This window comes from Otolemur garnettii, unplaced genomic scaffold (assembly GCF_000181295.1).
Source record: "Otolemur garnettii isolate 467f Iridium unplaced genomic scaffold, OtoGar3 scaffold00017, whole genome shotgun sequence".
Taxonomy (NCBI): domain Eukaryota; kingdom Metazoa; phylum Chordata; class Mammalia; order Primates; family Galagidae; genus Otolemur; species Otolemur garnettii.
The window spans coordinates 17,094,859-17,113,310 of record NW_003852412.1 but is presented as its reverse complement, the minus strand read 5'-3'; the positions used below and the strand labels follow the sequence as shown (position 1 = coordinate 17,113,310).

The 18,452-nt window shown below is 36.1% G+C and overlaps 1 protein-coding gene across 1 annotated transcript in view; it reads right to left on the bottom strand.

The window, feature by feature from the left end:
* XRCC4 (X-ray repair cross complementing 4) overlaps positions 1-18,452 on the bottom strand; it is a 260,516-nt gene that overhangs the window by 76,031 nt on the left and 166,033 nt on the right. The gene's annotated exons all lie outside the window — the stretch shown is intronic.

Sequence of the window (18,452 nt, the reverse complement as noted above, 5' to 3'; positions counted from 1 at the left end):
CAACTCCTGGGCTCAAGCGAGTCTCCTGCCTCCGCCTCCCAAGTAGCTGGGACCACAGGCGCCCGCCACAACGCCCGGCTATTTTTTGGTTGCAGCCGTCATTGTTGTTTGGCGGGTCCGGGCTGGGGATTCGAACCCGCCACCTTAGGTGTACGTGGCTGGCGCCCTAGCCCGTTGAGCTATAGGCGCCGAGCCAGTATAGAGGTTTTTCATAGAAACCTGCTCTGCCTGATCACACTAGATTCAGCAATGTCACTGCCAGGTATCTATCCAAAGGAACAGAAGTCATTTTACCAAAAAGACATCTGTACCTGAATGTTTATCACAGCTCAGTTCACAATTGCAAAGATGTGGAATTAACCTAAGTGTGCATGAACTGATGAGTGGATAACGTGATATACATATGAGGTCAGACAATTATGTTCTTGAACTCATCCTAGAAAAACTGCCACATACCTGAGTATCACGATGCCTTGTTTACCCTTCAAAGCCCTTTTTCTAGGAGGAGTTTGCAAACTTAATTGTCAGTCTTCATATGACCATAGCTCTGATGGCCATGATCACTTTGAGTTCCAAGTTCACTTTGAAGGGAGGACTAGCTGCTGACACGGGTGTGTAGCTTCCCAGGGGGAGTACCGCAAAGGTGACCATAGTGACATTCAGCAATGACATATGAAGCACTTTTCCAGGATGAGTTCCTGAACTTATTGTCTGACCTCACAGACCATGGAGCACTGCTTAGCCATCAGAGGAATGAAAGAATGTCATTTGTAGCAATGAGGATGGAACTGGAGAACAATATCCTAAGTGAAATAACTCAGGAAAGTGGGGGGAAGAGAACCGAACACCACACGTTCTGATGAACATGTGGGAGCCATGTGAGGGGTACACACAGTTATAAAGGGGCATAAAGCAGGTTCAAAACTAAGAGGAAGAAAGGATAGCAAGGGGTTGAGGCCAAAAAAAAGGTCTTCTTTGGTACACGACCGGCACACTAAAAGCCCTGACTTCAGCATTAGATGAGTCATCCATGCAACAAGAACACTGGCACTTCCCAATAGTTTGCGATAAAAATTATAAAAATGGGAAAAAATAGAAAATTATTGTTTTATGGTTTCTTTAATATAGGGATATATTAGGTCTGCTTGGTTTTATATCAGTATGTTCTCCATTAGTTTGTCTAATTTATTCACAAATGCAATTCACATTTATCCTCTGTACTCTGGAAATTCTGGAAGGTCATATAACTTGGTCCTATGGAAAATCCTTTTTAAAATCATCACTACATCCATAATGGATTGTGACAGTGAGGAAGTTAATTTTCTCTGTATTCCATAAGCAAAATATCATATGTCCCCAAGTAAGAGAAACCCTGTGACTTCAGATTACAATGAAAATACATGTCCAGAAGGGACATTTCCTGTGGTTGGAGCTAACAAGAACCCCTGTATAAAGGAATGCTTTCAGAGGCTACAGTATACCCTCCAGAGGGCCACTGTTCTTAAAGCACAATTTGAAGATTGCTTAATGCTAAATGCTAAATTAAGTTCAAACATTGAATTAAATGAAATGAAGTAAGTATTAATGTATCTCAATCTATATATTTAAGTATGTTAATATACCAGTGTGGGGTAAAAAAATCTTTTTCAGTCTTTGGAGAAGTCAATTCCCGTGACCAGTGAGTTTTGTTTATCCGGTTGGTGTGGTAAGCTGATTTCTAAAGTAAGACAGACAACTTACTTTGGTAAGCACCATGTCTACCAAATAGTTTTCAGTAACTGATGATGTTTTCCACATCTCTAGTAGTAAGAGAATGTCAACCTTAAATGCTCCCCAATCCATCTCTCCTGTTGCTTCCCAATTACACTCACGCAATTACAATCATTATTCTTCAGATAACTGTCTTCACTGCTAAATCTGTGAACCTCCACCCAGTATGCGGTTTCCTGGGAAATTTTTCTAAAGTATTGTTCATTAGCCATTCTTTGGCTCAACACTTTTCATCAGTTCCTTGTAGCATTCATAAAAAGGAAGTCCAAACAAATAAGCTTAGCATTACAGCGTCTGTCATCTACGTCCTGCCTATCCTGCCAACTTATTCATATTTCTATGCACCGCGTGATATGGCATTGTTCCTTCACAGAGTTCTTTCAGACTCTTCCTCCATGAATTTACTTATGCAATCTGTTCCCCTTATAGGGTAGCCTTTCTTTTTAGTTAAGGAATATCCTAAGTTTCTCTGACAAAGACATTCAAAAAGTATCATGGCTTCAGCCAAGCTGACATTTATCTCTCACGTAATAGTCCAGAGGCAGCTGGGGGGGCCCATGACAGATATCCTGCCCTGCTCTATGATACTGTCCAAACACCAGGATTCTTATCTTATTGCCCAGCCATCCCTCATGATGTGTGCCTTAAATGCTAGGAGGAAGATGGGCTAAGAAAGAAGAGACACGAAAATGTGTTCCAAATCGTATTATAGTCAAGATCCTCAAATTGCACGTATCATTTCCATTCATATACCAATGACCATGACTTTGTCACATGGCTTTACTGCTGGGAAATGTACTTTCTAGGTCAGTAGCTACATCTGTCTTAAAACTTGTGGATGCAACAGGTGGTGGAAGGGGGTTCTGTTACTAAAAGAAATAAGGAGACTCAGAGGACTGGGTTTAATTATTAGGCTCTGGATTATCTTTCTTCAGTTTAAGGTTCTAGAAATACCATGCATCTTCAAAGTCAAACTCAAGCAACACTTCCTCCTGACCAGTCTTCTCCAATTTTATTACAACTGCTTATTCAATAGTCTTACTAAAGGAATATCAACTCTCTCTGCTCTGAAATTTCATAGTTCTCCTACCTGTGATGAAAATTGGTACATTTTAGCATATTCCAGTTAGCCAGACACATATTAAAAAGTTGTCAGAAAATATATGGCCCAAAGATTCATGTGTGTTATTGATTAATCTTCCTTGTTTGATTTCATACACAAGGAAAGTTGGAGACAGAGGCTGTGCCGACCTCTTATTCTGTATTTCTGGAAGTGGGGTGGACAGGAGTTAACTGTTCAATAATGTTGCTAATGATAATGTTGTTTTATTCATACAATGATAATTTATCTTCATTTATCACAAATATAACATTTTTAAAAGTAATGTTAGACAGTTAACTGGATCAGAGCAAGGCAGATGAGAGATATGGTTCGGCTATTTTGGATTGGTTTGGGTCAGGCTGACCTGGGCTATTATGGGAATAAGGCTGATTTAGACCTTGCAGATGGGTTGTTTTCAAGACATTGCAGGTGGATTGTTTTGAGAACAGAGTTAACTAAGACCCTGGGATATTTCCAAGAAGCAGCTGATACTCCGCAAAGTTTTGTATAAAACCCAAAACTAAATTTTCCATGGAGGCTGCAATCATTATGATGGAGCCCGGCTTGCTGTGCAAGTCATTAGTAAAATTTCTTGTTCTTGCTAAAACTTTATTTGCTCTTTTTTATTATTTCAGTTAGTCCCTCAAACCACCATGCTAATTCAACAGCACAACACAAATTTGATATAGAGAAATTTATTGTAAAATATTTTCAATTAAACAAAATACTATATGCAAAAATTTTACTGAAAATATTTTGTAATAATGATGTTTAAACAAAGGGTATCTATGCTGATTGTCCTTTAGTAATGCTTTACCAAAAAAAAAACAAAATCCTTGAATACTAATGAATCACTGTATATTTTAATTTATTAAGTTTATTTTATTTATTTGACAACATCTCAGTTTCTTTCGGGGTTTGTATCTTCTTGTTTAGGCATAGCTACCTTATACTTTCAAACATGGATTGACCCTCGGTTCTAGTGTGCTCAAATGTTTTATTTCATATTTTAATATAGGCCAAATACCTATTCTACACTTAGATATCATAGTAGATGGTTTACGTTATACTTGGATAACTACACAAGTTCTGAGACAGACTGTGTTATGGTCCATTATTCCATTTCCCAGAAACGCAGTCAGCAGCGTCCTTTCTGACCCACTCATCAGTTTCCACCCTGCTCGGCTTACCAGTGTTGCTGAGAGGGCTTCTTTTGTTTCCGTCCCTGCAGCTTTTATGTTTCTTGATTTTTGTGTATCTTAAAACTTTTGTAATGACCTATGTACCAAATTTTAAACAATGCACCTATTTTTCTTCTACTATTAAACTATAAATTATGAGCAGGGAGTCATTTCTTTTGATTATAAAAACACTGAGCAGGTATCATAAATATTTACGCATTATTCTCCTCTGGTAAAGTAGTTCAAATGCCTGAAACAATAACTACTATCAAACAAAATTTAGGGAATTATGTATCAAAGTCTTTCTAACAGCAGGAGCATAATACGCCGTATATATGAAACATATGATAAATTCCCTTTACCTAAAACTCAGAAAGATTATAATGGCCTCCTATTAAAAAACTTTTTAAACAGAAATCTGAGTCTGTCAGTAATTTGAAATTTAAATGTATATAATGGCCTGGGGAATTGTAGTAAGGGTTGTTCCCAGGGTGAGTTATAAACATGGAAATACTTTCACAAACACTTATGTAAGCTCCAATGAAACATATTGTCTTGAAATCATGTCAAAGGGGAACTTATTCATGTGTACTTACATGACCATGTCTATGACACATTTAATAATCACGCTTTGAAAAGCCATAAAGCAATGGTCAATACAGAAGAATTTTACAAATACATTAACATTTTATCCTTTCTGTATACTTAAAAAAAACTATTTAGGCAAACTTTCTTTTAAATTGTTAATGGCTGATTTTATTGGCAAACCTATAATACTATATATGATTAATCTTTACTTAATTATTTCATGTTGCAGACACAATTAATAAATCATCTTTAAAGTGCTCTGACCATAATCAGGATACTCTGGAACAAGTCCAAGGGGCCATCAATCACAACATGCAGAAAGAAAGTGAGAGCTGCAGCCTGAACAGTCAGGTAAACACAGAGTGAAGCTAATAAAAGCCTATCTCCTTTTAAAACCACCCTTGTGTTTACTTTCGCAACTAAGATAAACATTATGATAAAATTAAAGTTGTGTGAAAAATGATGAGGTTTGCTCATGATGACCAGAGTAAATACCGTGTTTCCCTGAAAATAAGCCCTAGCAGGATTTCTATGCATTTGTTAAATATAAGCCCTAACCCAATAATAAGACCTAGTGATACATTCGGTGCAGAGTAAGACATCCCTGAAAATAAGCCCTAGTGTGTCTTCCTGAGAAAAAATAAATATAAGACAGTGTCTTATTTTCAGGGAAACACAGTATGTAGCAATTGAACATTCACTTATATACCTAATTTGACACTAAAAAAGTTTAACTTCAGGTGCCAAAGTCTGTAAGAATTAGATATTTGAATCTGATACTTATATTCTCCATATGTAATTTTCAAATATTTTTAAATTTAAACTAGGAAAAAAACACAATAAATTACTAGCAAGAATCAAGGTATAAACCTAAAAATAGGTTCTTAAAAAAATACAGTGAACTACCACATTTTATTTGCCAAATGTAATTTGATCTCTCTGTCTCCCATTTATATTTATAATTATCATATAGATATATTTGAAATTAATCCATTGATTTTAAAATGCAGTCTTCTGAAGATGTTATATTCCTCCAACATTATACCTTACTGATTATTAAATGGAAGAAAAGAGAATTTGTTGAGTTAGCATATAAAGCTTATAGACAATCCTCATTTCCATAAAAATTATAAAGAAAGCAAATACTTCTGGTTTGAAAATTACATACACACAATTCCTTCTCAGGATAAGATTTGCAAAATTTAGCGAACAGTCTGGAGTAAACACTCTTTTTTCTTTTTCCAGTTTTGGCCGAGGCCAGGCTCAAACCTGCCACTGCTGGTATATGGGGCCAGCACCCTACTCCTTGAGCCACAGGCACTGCCCCAAAACAGTGCTTTTAAAAGTAATAGTACATGGCCAGGCGTGGTGCCTCATGCCTGTAATCCTGGCACTTAGGATTGCCTGAACTCATGAGTTCAAAACCAGCCTGAGAAGAGCAAGACCCCATCTCTAAAAATAAACAGGGGTGGTGGCAGGCACCTGTAGTTCTAGCTACTAAGGAGGCTGAGACAAGAGAATAGCTTGACCCCAAGAGTGTGAGGTTGCTGTGAGCTATGCTGCCATGGTACTCTACCAGGGGGACAAAACAAACAAACAAACAACAACAAAAATAAAAGTAACAGTACATCATCTTCCTAGAGCATGCTTCTTAGTGCTTGTATACATGGGATTTCATCTGTCCTTCATGCTCACCTTGAAAGGGGGGGAGGAGTTATATTAACCCCATCCCGGCACTCACAAATCTTACATTCTGCTTCTACTGCATTAATTCTTCAGAGTTACTAAAATTCATCTTGATTCAGCTATTTATGAATCTAGATATAGACAGAACTCTAATTCGTGGAATTCTGGTTAATAATTAAATAAATTAATGGGATGAGATTCAAATGTTTAATGCAGCATCTGGCACACAGTAACCAAATAAATATTAGTTATTATTGTTATTTGTGAAGCAGTAAAATAGCTTAGAAGAATGGTCTATGGAAGAAGATGATTCTAGATTCAAAATCACAGGCCCAGCATTTATCTTTCAGAATGTCATCACCCTCACTAGGAATTAGCTTCTTGATCTATGTAACGGGTACAATTAACTGAGGTAATGCACATACAGGGCTGAGCACAATGTCCAGGACATCGATTCAATCAACCTTGTTATGGACTGATACATCTTACTAACAACTTATGTGAAGACAAAATGCCATTAACACAAATTAAAAGGCAAATGACAACTGGGAAAAACAAAAACATTTAAGACTTAAGGAGCTTTTATAAAGCAATGGGAGACAAAACCTCCACTGAAAATCACTTAAGTTCAAATAGCCAGCAAACCAAAGATGAAATGCCAAATATCAATATACACAACAGAACCTCTGTAAGTCGACTGCCAAGGGACTGTTACAACTGGCCAACATACAGAGCGGTCAACATAAGGAACCAGGTCTACTGTACTGTACGTATGTGTGGGGCACATCCGGTCTATGAAAATTAGGCCAGTGAGGGAAGGTGGCCAACTATGGAGGTTCTACTGAATTTGAAATATATAAGAATTCTCTAATGGCTAAATACAAAAGTTCAAAGGATGAGATAATTTTCATTGACTAAATAATTAAAATGATCTGGCAATGACCAAAATGAAGTGGAAACCAAAAGAACAAAAGGGAAACACAGCTTGAGGGAGAATAGATTGTTATATTCTCTCTAGACAAATTCTGGCAAACATAGCAAAAAGCTAACAAATACACATGCCCTCTGACCTAGTAAATGAATTTTTGGAATTCATTTCTACAAATATATACAATGATGTTTGCAATAACCTAAATGTGCATAAAGCCTAAATGCCCAGTAGGAGATTGGTCAAAGAAATATACACGTATACTATGGAACACCGTACCTACCAAATGATGTGTTGAAACCATCTATTAAGGCAGAAGATGTTTATAGGGTATATAGAGTTTAAAAACAGTGCATTACATCATAAATGGTGGGAGCCTAGTTTTGTGAATAAAGTGTGGAAGAAAAGAGATCAGCAAGCACAGAGTACTATAGTCTTACTGGTGGTAGACTCCAGGTAGGGGCGATCATGAGTGTCTGATATTCTCATCCTTTTGTTTCTGTGTGTTTTATGATTTTTCTGGAATGAGCAGCATGCACTGATTTTATAATTAAAAACAAATACAATGAACTCAATTTTATTTTAAAATAAATGAATTAAAACTGGACCCTTACCTCTTCTAAGTTTTATTTATTTATTTATTTATTTGAGACAGAGTTTCACTTTATCACCCTCGGTAGAGTGCCATGGTGTCACAGCTCACAGCAACCTCCAACTCCTGGGCTTAGGTGATTCTCTTGCCTCAGCCTCCCAAGAACTGGGACTACAGGTGTCTGCCACAGCGCCCAGCTATTTTTTTTTTATTGTTGCTGTTGTTGAGGTTTGAACCTGCCACCCTCAGGATATGGGGCCGGGGCCCTACCCACTGAGCAACAGGCGCTGCCCCTCTTCTAAGTTTTAATTTTTTATAATTTATTGATATAACATTGACAACAGAAAAAGAGGAAAAATTACATTAGAAGGAAAATTGATAACTTTCTTCAACACTCCATTAAAAGAGAATCTTATATAAACAGTGAGTACTTTATTTATTTATTTAGACAGCATCTTACTCTGTTGCCCAGAATAGAGTCCAGGGGCATCAATATAGCTCATTTCAACCTTAAAGGCCTGGGCTCAAGAAATGAGCCTGCTTTAGTCTCCCAAGTAGCTAGGACTGCAGGTACATGCCACCACACCTGCTAATAGTCTCCCTATTATCAGGGAGAATGCCTGCTTTAGTCTCCCAAGTAGCTAGGACTGCAGGTACATGCCACCACACCTGCTAATTTTTTTATTTTTTGTAGAGACAAAGTCTCACTATGTTGCCCTGGCTGATCTCCAACTGCTGCCCTCAAGGGATCCTCCCTGTCAGCCTCCCAGAGTGCGACCATTAAAGGCACGAGCCACTGTGCCCAGCGATTTTAAATTCTATTTGACGGCAACTGGGTTATTGTAGGGTAGTAAATTCTTCAGGCACTGAAAATCTTTTATATAGTAACTCTGGCTTGGTAGCAGAAGTGCTTGCTGTTTGTAATTACTCCTAATGAAGTTGCATGGATTGTATAATTTCTTCAAGGATGATACTGTTAAGCCTCTAGTATTAACAACAACAAAAAAAGGTCCAGGACGACCATACCTTATACAAACAGTATCAGTGGTGGCTGTGCATTACTCCACTCTACTCTATGAAGGTGGGGAAATACTGGGCTGAGATGGTTCGGCGCCCATAGCACAGTGGTTACGGTGCCAGCCACATACACTGAGGCTGGTGGGTTAGAACCTGGCCTGGGCCTGCTAAACGACAATGACGACTGAAACAAAAAATAGCCAGGGATTGTGGCAGGTGCCTATAGTCCCAGCTACTTGGAAGGCTGAGACAAGAGAATCACTTAAGCCCAAGGGTTTGAGGTTGCTGTGAGCTATAACACCATGACATGCTACCAAGGGTGACATAGTGAGACACTGTTTCCAAAAAAAAAAATACTGGCCTGAAATGTGCTGCATCTTTTTCTGCTCCTTATAAGCCATAAGAACTGTAATAAAATTGTGAAATCATGATTAATCCAATCAAATCATAAACTTACTATAATGTGTTTTGCCATCCACTGTTCACCTGCAATACTATAGCTACACAGTTACTTAACAGGCCACTTAAAGTTTGAATCATAACATAGAGATACAACTCCACTACAGTTCAAGGAGCAGCAAACTTCTATGAAAAGTTATGACTTAATAATATTTTTAAGGTTGTTTTGAACAAAAACTATATAAGGTCTTTAAATATATGTAAGTATTTATTTGTACCCTTTGCCTAAGATCCTTTAATGATTGTATTCTACAGCTAAGATACTGAACTGCTCATTTCAGCGGTAATCCGAAGTATTCCAAATACTGAAATTCTCTTAGAATAAGGGGCTTCTACAGGTAAAGAAAAATCAATAAATGAAAAATTCTTCCTTGGTTATTATGTTGTCTGTTAAAGTATAACTTCATTAATTTTTTTTTTTGCAGATTTGGCCAAGGCTGGGTTTGAACCCGCCACCTCTGGCATATGGGACCAGCACTCTACTCCTTTGAGCCACAGGTGCCGCCCAACTTCATTAGAATTTTAATCTGTGTACCTAATAAAGCCCTAACATAGTGCTGTTTTATTTAGATATATTTTATGCCCTTATATATTTACAAAAGATAATTTACGATGTTCTTGTTTATACTCAGGATTTCACTTGATGATCTTATGAAAGTATATAAATATAAATTTGCAATTTCTGCAGTCTTTGTCAACTGGTTCATTTTAATATACAGAATTAACAAGACATACCAAGCAACTCTATAAATCACAATTTTAAGTGATGCAAGATAGTAAATAGCAAAGCGTGCACAGCATATGGTTATGTTGAATAGTTAACGCTAGTTGACAGAACAGGATGAGTATTTCCTAAGTAGAATCACATTTCGTGGATTAGTCACACTAAATTTTTAAATGAATATTTACCCATATATCCCAGATTCAACAATTTCAAAGTTTTACTAAAAGTGGGAAACCATCAAAGATCTAAAAATATTCCTGAAAAAAAGCATTTATATTTATTAAAAAAAATGGCAGTACAATTTTGCACCTCAGAACTGTTAACACATGCCATTTAATTTATTATCCCTGTGAACGCTTCACATAAGTTTCAATGTTTTTAATTTTGTAGTTTCCTGTGTTTCAAAAGGATGAAAGTTTAATTATTAGGAATCTGAAATTGAAAGTTAAGCAATTTGATTAATGTTCAGTCTTCTTTATCCTTCAGATTATGGCTCAGATGGCATTTCTTCAAGCCATATCCTCTTTGGTATGTTTCTGCTAAATCCTCAACTCCTTCAAAAGTTTACAGTTACATTTTCTTTGTATTGATATAATTAATGCTTGTCTTCTGTCAGAAGAAGCTGTGTAAGATCAGAGAGTGTATCTGGCTTGCTCAGCCATGTGAGGAAAGTCATAGTCAAACTCTTCAGTTCTCAACAAATAGTGTCTACTGTGCATTTCCTTGAAATCATGAAAACGTGAAATCATGTGGCAGAGGTACGGTGAGTGCAGATTCAAACAAGGGGCTATCGCAGAGGACACAGAGAAATTAAAATTGTGAAGGACTGATAGAAATGTCTGAAATTTCTCAAAGGCTTAGAATTGAAAATAACTAATGATGTCAGGCTTCCCATATGAATTTAACAAGATATAATGGCTAATATGCTGTGGTAATGTGGAGTATAAAATCAATTTTTTTGTACAATCTCTTCTTTATAACTCTGAGAAATAAATACAATTATGTAATACATTCATTCTCCGCTAATCTTTTTTAGTTAAAGACGGCTAACAACACAAGGAACATGAATGTACTAGAATGCCTTTATTCACATCTAAATTCTTTTTTATTTTTGAGACAGAGCCTCAAGCTGTCCCCCTGGGTAGAGTGCCGTGGCATCACAGCTCACAGCAACCTCCAACTACTGGGCTCAAGTGATTCTCCTGCCTCAGCCTCCCCAGTAGCTGGCACCACAGGCGCCCGCCACAACGCCCGGCTATTTTTTGGTTGCAGGCGTCATTGTTGTTTTGGCGGGCCCAGGCTGGATTCGAACCCGCCACCTTAGCTGTATGTGGCTGGTGCCTTAGCCACTTGAGCCACACATGCTGAGCCCACATCTAAATTCTTAAAGTATTCAGAGTTCAAAAACTCTTGACAATGGTCATTTAAGAGTTTTATTTATTATTTATTTATTGTTTGGGATTCATTGAGGGTACAAAGAATTAGGTTACATTGATTGCATTTGATAAAGTCCCTCCTATAATTGTGTCCCGTCCCAAAGAGGTGTGCCATACACTGTGACCCGCATCCCCCTCCGACCTCCCCTCTCCCCACTTGCTCATTCAAGAATTATTTCTATTGAATGTACTTAAAACATATGCTTAAGGAGATATCCATCCAAATATTTCGTGTACCTCGAGTAAATTTTATAAACAGGTGATACTTTCTGGACTATTGTAAACTGAAGAGGAACACCATGTGGTCAAACAGCTTCATAAGTAGTAGTGACTGGTTAATGTTGAACTAACGGCTCAATCCATAAGACAATGATAATAATAATAATAAAACAATAGTAATAATTAAACTGGTTTCATGGTTAGATTTGGCAAGTTAAAATAACTCATCCACATAAAGACAGTCTCTTTGTCTCCTTTATGAATAACGGAGAATATGTCACTCATTAACCCACTGAATAATTGTTAATTAAAGTCATTATTATTTAAGTTGTAGGCACAGTACAGTTTTTGACATTATTTAACATAATAGGGTCAATATTTTTATAGGACTTAGTTTATAGTTTTCACTTAAGATGGCATCATTATATTTTACAGTAAACTTATTAGAGATTTAGAAAATGACATCTGTCTAGGGTTACAAAGTATTTTTAAGATATCAGAAGTGACACTTTTTCCAGAACTTCTAAAACACATTGAGATATTCAATTATTAAAAACTGGGACTATTACAAATGTATTTTTAGCTCACTAATTTTTGTTAATATATTCTTGATTTTCTTATGTGGCTGAAGAATAATTATTTTCATATAAGGATGGCATTTTGCTTTATACATAAGTGATAATGTTTGACAGTCTGTGGAGAAATTATCTGCATTATAGATTTCATGCTTATTTACAAAACCTAAATAACATGACAAATTTTTAGTTGCTAATTTCTTGCTATCCACTCATTAAATTTTGTTTAAAAGCCCTGACAGCCTGAAAGGTCACTTTTCTTTTGTCTGTTATTTTACATCTATTTTAAGGGAAAACCTGCTGTCTTTTTATGGGGAAACACCCAGAAAGGAGCTTAAAAAGGGTCAGAATAATGAAATGGGACAAACTTGTGCCATCTCTCTGTCATTTCACTCTTTGGTTTAAAGTGAATCTCTGAAATTTAGAGATATAAAATAAATACATAGGACTGGACATAAATATATTTTAACAGTGTGTTAACAGAATAAAGGTCAAATATTTCAATGGTAGTTTCCAGACACATTGTCTTGTAAAAACTATTTTGTATATTTAGTATATTTATTGATACAAACAACACTACCACAATTTTTTTTTATATTTGACATACATAATTTGACCAGATACTTTGAAAGTTTATTTACAAATTAACTTCCCTTGGCTTAAAAATAACATACTTTTAATGAAATGCTGGTAAATTACAATTACTGCTTTATTGCAGTTAACGTTAACTGCATAACGTTAACTCAGAAGGAACTAGTTAATCTAATTAACATTCATTTCTTTCAGAATGAAAAGTTTATCTTACTTTTTAACAATGAAAACTAAGTAAATATCATGTGCAAGTAACACATTGTGACTCTGTAATATTTAAATGCTGTCAGAACAACATTTTAGATCCCACCAAGTAGGTCCAGCAAACTTTTCTAACAAAGATCAGAAGGGGTTCTTGCTTAAATATATTGAAAGAATAACACGGGTAAACCAAGGGGCAAATAAAAATTAAAAGTTAAACACCAAAATTATTTCAAAAATCACTGTAAAGCTCTGTGAATTTAAATATATTTTATATCTCTATTCCTTTTATAGCTACCTCGTATTTGTTCTGCAGTCTCTAATAACTTTAACTATAAAGTATTTTAGGTATTAACTGACGCCACTTCTTCTGTTTTTGTATTGAGTCAAAAGAAAAGCTCCCAAGAAAAAAACTGGTTCTTAGAGTCAAATAAAAAGCCTTAAATTAACCAGGAATGGTGGCTCATGCCTGTAATTCTCAGCACCCTGGGAGCTCAAGGCCAGAAGTTGGAGACCAGCTTCGGCAACATAGGGAGATTCCATCTCTTCAAAAATAAAAAATGTGTCTGTAGTCCCAGCTACGCAGGAGGAGTGCTTGAGCCCAGGAGCTTGAGACTGCATTTGGCTTCAGTTGTGCCACTGCATTCCAGCCTGGATGACAGAGGAAAACTACCTCAAAAACCAAACAAACAAATGCCCTAAATCCATTCCCACTTATGGGATGTATGGTATATTTAAAAATCTGGAACATAATTCCAAAGATTCCAGTTTAGAACCTTACAATTAATGGACTATATCCTCTTGCAATCACAGAAATATTTCTGTATAGCTCTGTCTCTCAAAAGATGACAAGATTTCTTGAGGCAGTGGACCAAGCATAACTATCCAAACACTGGTTGTGCAGCTCTAGAAAAATAGCTATATCTTTCTGAGTCTTGGTCATTTACATGTGTAAGAAGGGTTAAGTTAATATGTACTTTGTAAAATTTGTGTGCAATTTAAATGGTAACATATAAAACACTTATCACAATTCTTATTTATTTTTGTATCTGTATACTCCTATTCCTTGTCATTATACCAGTGACAGAGAATCATAATAAATGTTCAACTAAATTTAACAGAGCGGTAAATTCATGGAACAGAACAGAAAACCAAGAGATGAACCCAGCTACATATTGTCATTTGATCTTCAACAAGCCTATCAAAAATATTCAGTGGGGGAAAGACTCCCTATTTAACAAATGTGCTGGGCGAACTGGCTGGTGACCTGTACGGGACTGAAACTGGACTCCCACCTTTCACCATTAACAAAAATTGATTCCCACTGGATAAAAGATTTAAACTTAAGACATGAAACTATAAAAATATTAGAAGAAAGTGCAGGAAAAACACTTGAAGAAATTGGCCTGGGAGAATATTTTATGAGGAGGACCTCCCGGGGAATTGAAGCAACACCAAAAATATATTACTAGGATCTGATCAAACTAAAAAGCTTTTGCACAGCCAAGAGCGTAGTAAGAAAAGCAAACAGACAGTCTTCAGAATGGGAGATTTTTGCACGTTACACTTCTGACAAAGGTCTGATAACTAGAATCTACAGAGAAATCAAACTAATCAATAAGAAAAGAATAAATAACCCCCTTTCTATGTGGGCAAGAGAATTGAAAAGAAACTTCTCTGATGAAGACAGGTACATGCCTACAAACATATGAAAAAATGCTCATCATCCTTAATCATCAGTGAAATGCAAATCAAAACCACTTTGAGATATATCATCTAACTCCAGTAAGATTAGCCCACATCACAAAATCCCCAAACTACAGATGTTGACATGGATGTGGAGAGAAGGGTACGCTTCTACCATGCTGGTGGGAATGCAAGGTAATACGGCCTTTTTGGAAAGAAGTTTGGAGAACACTCAAGGAACTAAAAGTAGACCTATCATTTGATCCTGCAATTCCTCTACGAGGTATATACCCACATGATCAAAAATTATTTTATAACAAAGACATTTGCACCAGAATGTTTATTGTAGCCCAATTCATAATAGCCAAGACATGGAAACAGCCCAACTGTCCATCAGCCCATGAGTGGATTAACAAATTGTGGTATATGTACACCATGGAATACTATGCAGCCATAAAAGAAGACAGAGACTTCACATCTTTTATGTTTACCTAGATGGAGCTAGAACATATTCTTCTTGGTAAAGTATCCCAAGAACGGAAAAAAAAGTATCCAATGTACTCGATACTACTATGAAATCAATATATAACCACCGACACAATCATACGTATGGCAAAACATAACTATAGTCCATAAAGTAGAAGGGAAGAGGAGAGGGGATATGGGAGAAGGGAGGGTATTCGGGGGACCTCATCTAATGTGCATGATGCAATGGTACATTTCAAAACTATTAAGAAATGAGTATAACTGTGATGGATGAGTTACTTGGTCAATATAAACATTTCACATTGTATATCAAAGCAGTACCCTGAACCCCATAAATGCATCAATGTACAAAGTTATGATTTAATAAAAAATAATTATTTAAAAAAGAATACATAGTAACCTATAGTATTTTAAAAATAGCCAAAATTTTACCAATAAATACTTAATTTAAAAAGATAGATAATTTTCTCATGGATAGATATATTTTCAATATAAAAGCTTAATAGCTAATAAATAAAAGTCACAAAGCTTAATAGCTAATAAATAAATAATTTGTTGCTAAATCCCATTCATATGTTGAAAGTGGTAAATAGTCACAGGTATAATAGAATTATAGATATTGGGAGAGATCTTATAAATCATCTAGTGTAGTCCTTTCATTTATACCATTTCACCTGGGAGTGTAACATGCCTTCTATAGACAGAAAAGAAAAACTAATGTAACCATAGTATCTATGACCACCCTTCTCCCACGTTTGTTTGTTTGTTCTTGGCAAGCAGAGCTGGAGAAGCCAAGAAAAGCCAAACAGAGAAAGCACATGTGAGATGACCACTGGGAATGTCTGAAGCTGGAGGTCATGGAATCTGTTAAAGGCCCAGAGAACTGTGAAGGTGAGAGGGAAGGGGCAATGTCTCTACCCACTGAGTAGCAAACTGCCCACATCTGTATTTGCTTGGGAGGCTATCCCAAGAGCGCCTAATTGATGTATACATTGTTGATAGTTAGGAAGGCAGAAAAATAAAAGTGGATTTAATTTAACGACATAAAATAAAAGCATCAGTATCAGACTTTCTTAGAGCTAAACGCTTATTTTTATTTTTGTTTTGTAGAAGCTTCTAATTATTTTCATAAAGTGAACTGGGAAAGTAGAACTAGTATTTACATTCTTAAGGGTCATAAAATTTCAGTCTCCTGTGTTCAAAATGGAAAAAAAAAAGTCCTAAAGGATAAAAGATAAAATGAGAACAAAAAACATAACTTAACTTTTTGTGGTTTGGGGGCTAAAGAGAAGAAATTATAAAGCAAGACATAGCCACTCACCATCTTATTGATAAAAGCTATACTAAATTTCCTTTAATCTTTAAAATTCTTCCTGACATCGAACACATGTTTTTCATCTCTATTTAGGGGAAGTCTTGCCTAAAGGCCCTACAATGATATAATTAGCTGACAATTCAAAAAAGCTAATATGATCTCTACCAACTTTTAAAATGGTGAAGGTACAGAGAACAGTATTGACACGACCATCTAAATGTGGAAGAGAAAAGGAACAGAATGTTACCCGTATGTATACATTGCCATTATTAAAAAGCTAAATAAAAATATTTAGTTTTGACTCAGAGCTAAACTTCTTTCATCCCTGTACCATGCATAGCTGAAGCCTGTTTAAGCAATACAGTGTACTCCAAAAATGTTATTAATAGTAACCTCCAAACCTTACCTTTAGTTCATGCTAAAGTGAAAAGTCCTAAGCTACAGCTCTCTAACGTAAAACCAGTATGTTTCTTTCTTCCCTCACACCTGAAACTATCACACAAACCAATTAGACCAAAAGTTCTGCAAGGAGAGAGGTTTTGTCTATTTCTGATTCCCGAGGGCCCAGCATGATCACTATTGTGCCTGGTAACGGCCAGTTCTCCTTAGTCACTTCTTTACTGGTTGGCTGGATGAAGGGGAGTTTTCTGAATATTTAACTTGCTTAAAATGTTATTAGTTCCCATATTAACCTACACAAATAGGTTGGCTATTTCACTGTTAGTAAACTAGGGATATTTTTGGTTTATTATGTAAAAGACATCATACTTGAAATCTATAAACTCTTATGGAGGGGATATTGGATAAATGGATAAATTCAGATGATACCACGACCATTAAGGAGCTTAGTGCATACTGGATTTTTAAAAGACATTGGGACCCAGGGTAGTGTACAGGTGGCATGTTTTAAGTACAAATATGTCAGACAAATTGTGGTGAAAATAAAAACCCAATGATAAACAGACAAAATAATACCATTATTAACTATGTAACACTTATTTTTATGATGGAAACGAAAGCATGGTCTTCTCAGGCTGCCAGTTTCCTCCAGGCAGGGACTGGGCCTCAGCCTTGGCATCCTCTTTTTCTATGACAGAATTCTAAAGCTTTCACTTTCAGGACCCATTTATATTTTATAAATTCTGGAGGTTCTCTAGAGTTTTGAATCCAGTTTGGTTTATATGGACTATTGCCATATCCCAAATTAAAGCTGACAAAATTTTAAAATACCCATTAAGTCATTTAAAAATAAAACACACATCCAGTATATGATGACATGAATAATATAGTCTTTATGAAACATCTTCATATTTTCCAAACAAAAAAATCTTGTAAGGCCCTTATTTCATCCTTATGCAAATCTGCTTGATGGCTAGTTTGACTGAGAACAGTTAGATTTTAATAGCTTCTGCATTCAATCAGCTGCAACATGTTATTTTCATCGAAGGATATGAAGAACATCCAGCCTCACACAGGTACGGACTTGAGGAAGGATAGACCTTGGGGACCCACACCACTACCAAGGGCCTTCGGAACACCCAGGGGTCCACATTCCAGAATTTGAAAACTGGTGGACTATACTGTCATCTGCCATATTGGTCAATGTCATTGTTCAATAATTATTTGCAAAATTAACAAAAAATTTGGAGAAAAAATAAATTCTCAGAGCATATATAGACAAAACCAACCATACAAATAACTTCCACATTCATTTTGGATTTGCTGTAACAAAATGTTAATTATTCCAGTTTCTCAACTCATTACAACTAAAGTGGAATATAGATTGATAGAGGGTAGTCGGCACCAAAGGGTGAAGAACCAGTAAAGATAACGTAAAATAAAGTATTTAATGGTAAAACTTAAAGGAAATAAACAGATAACTAGAAGGACATATGT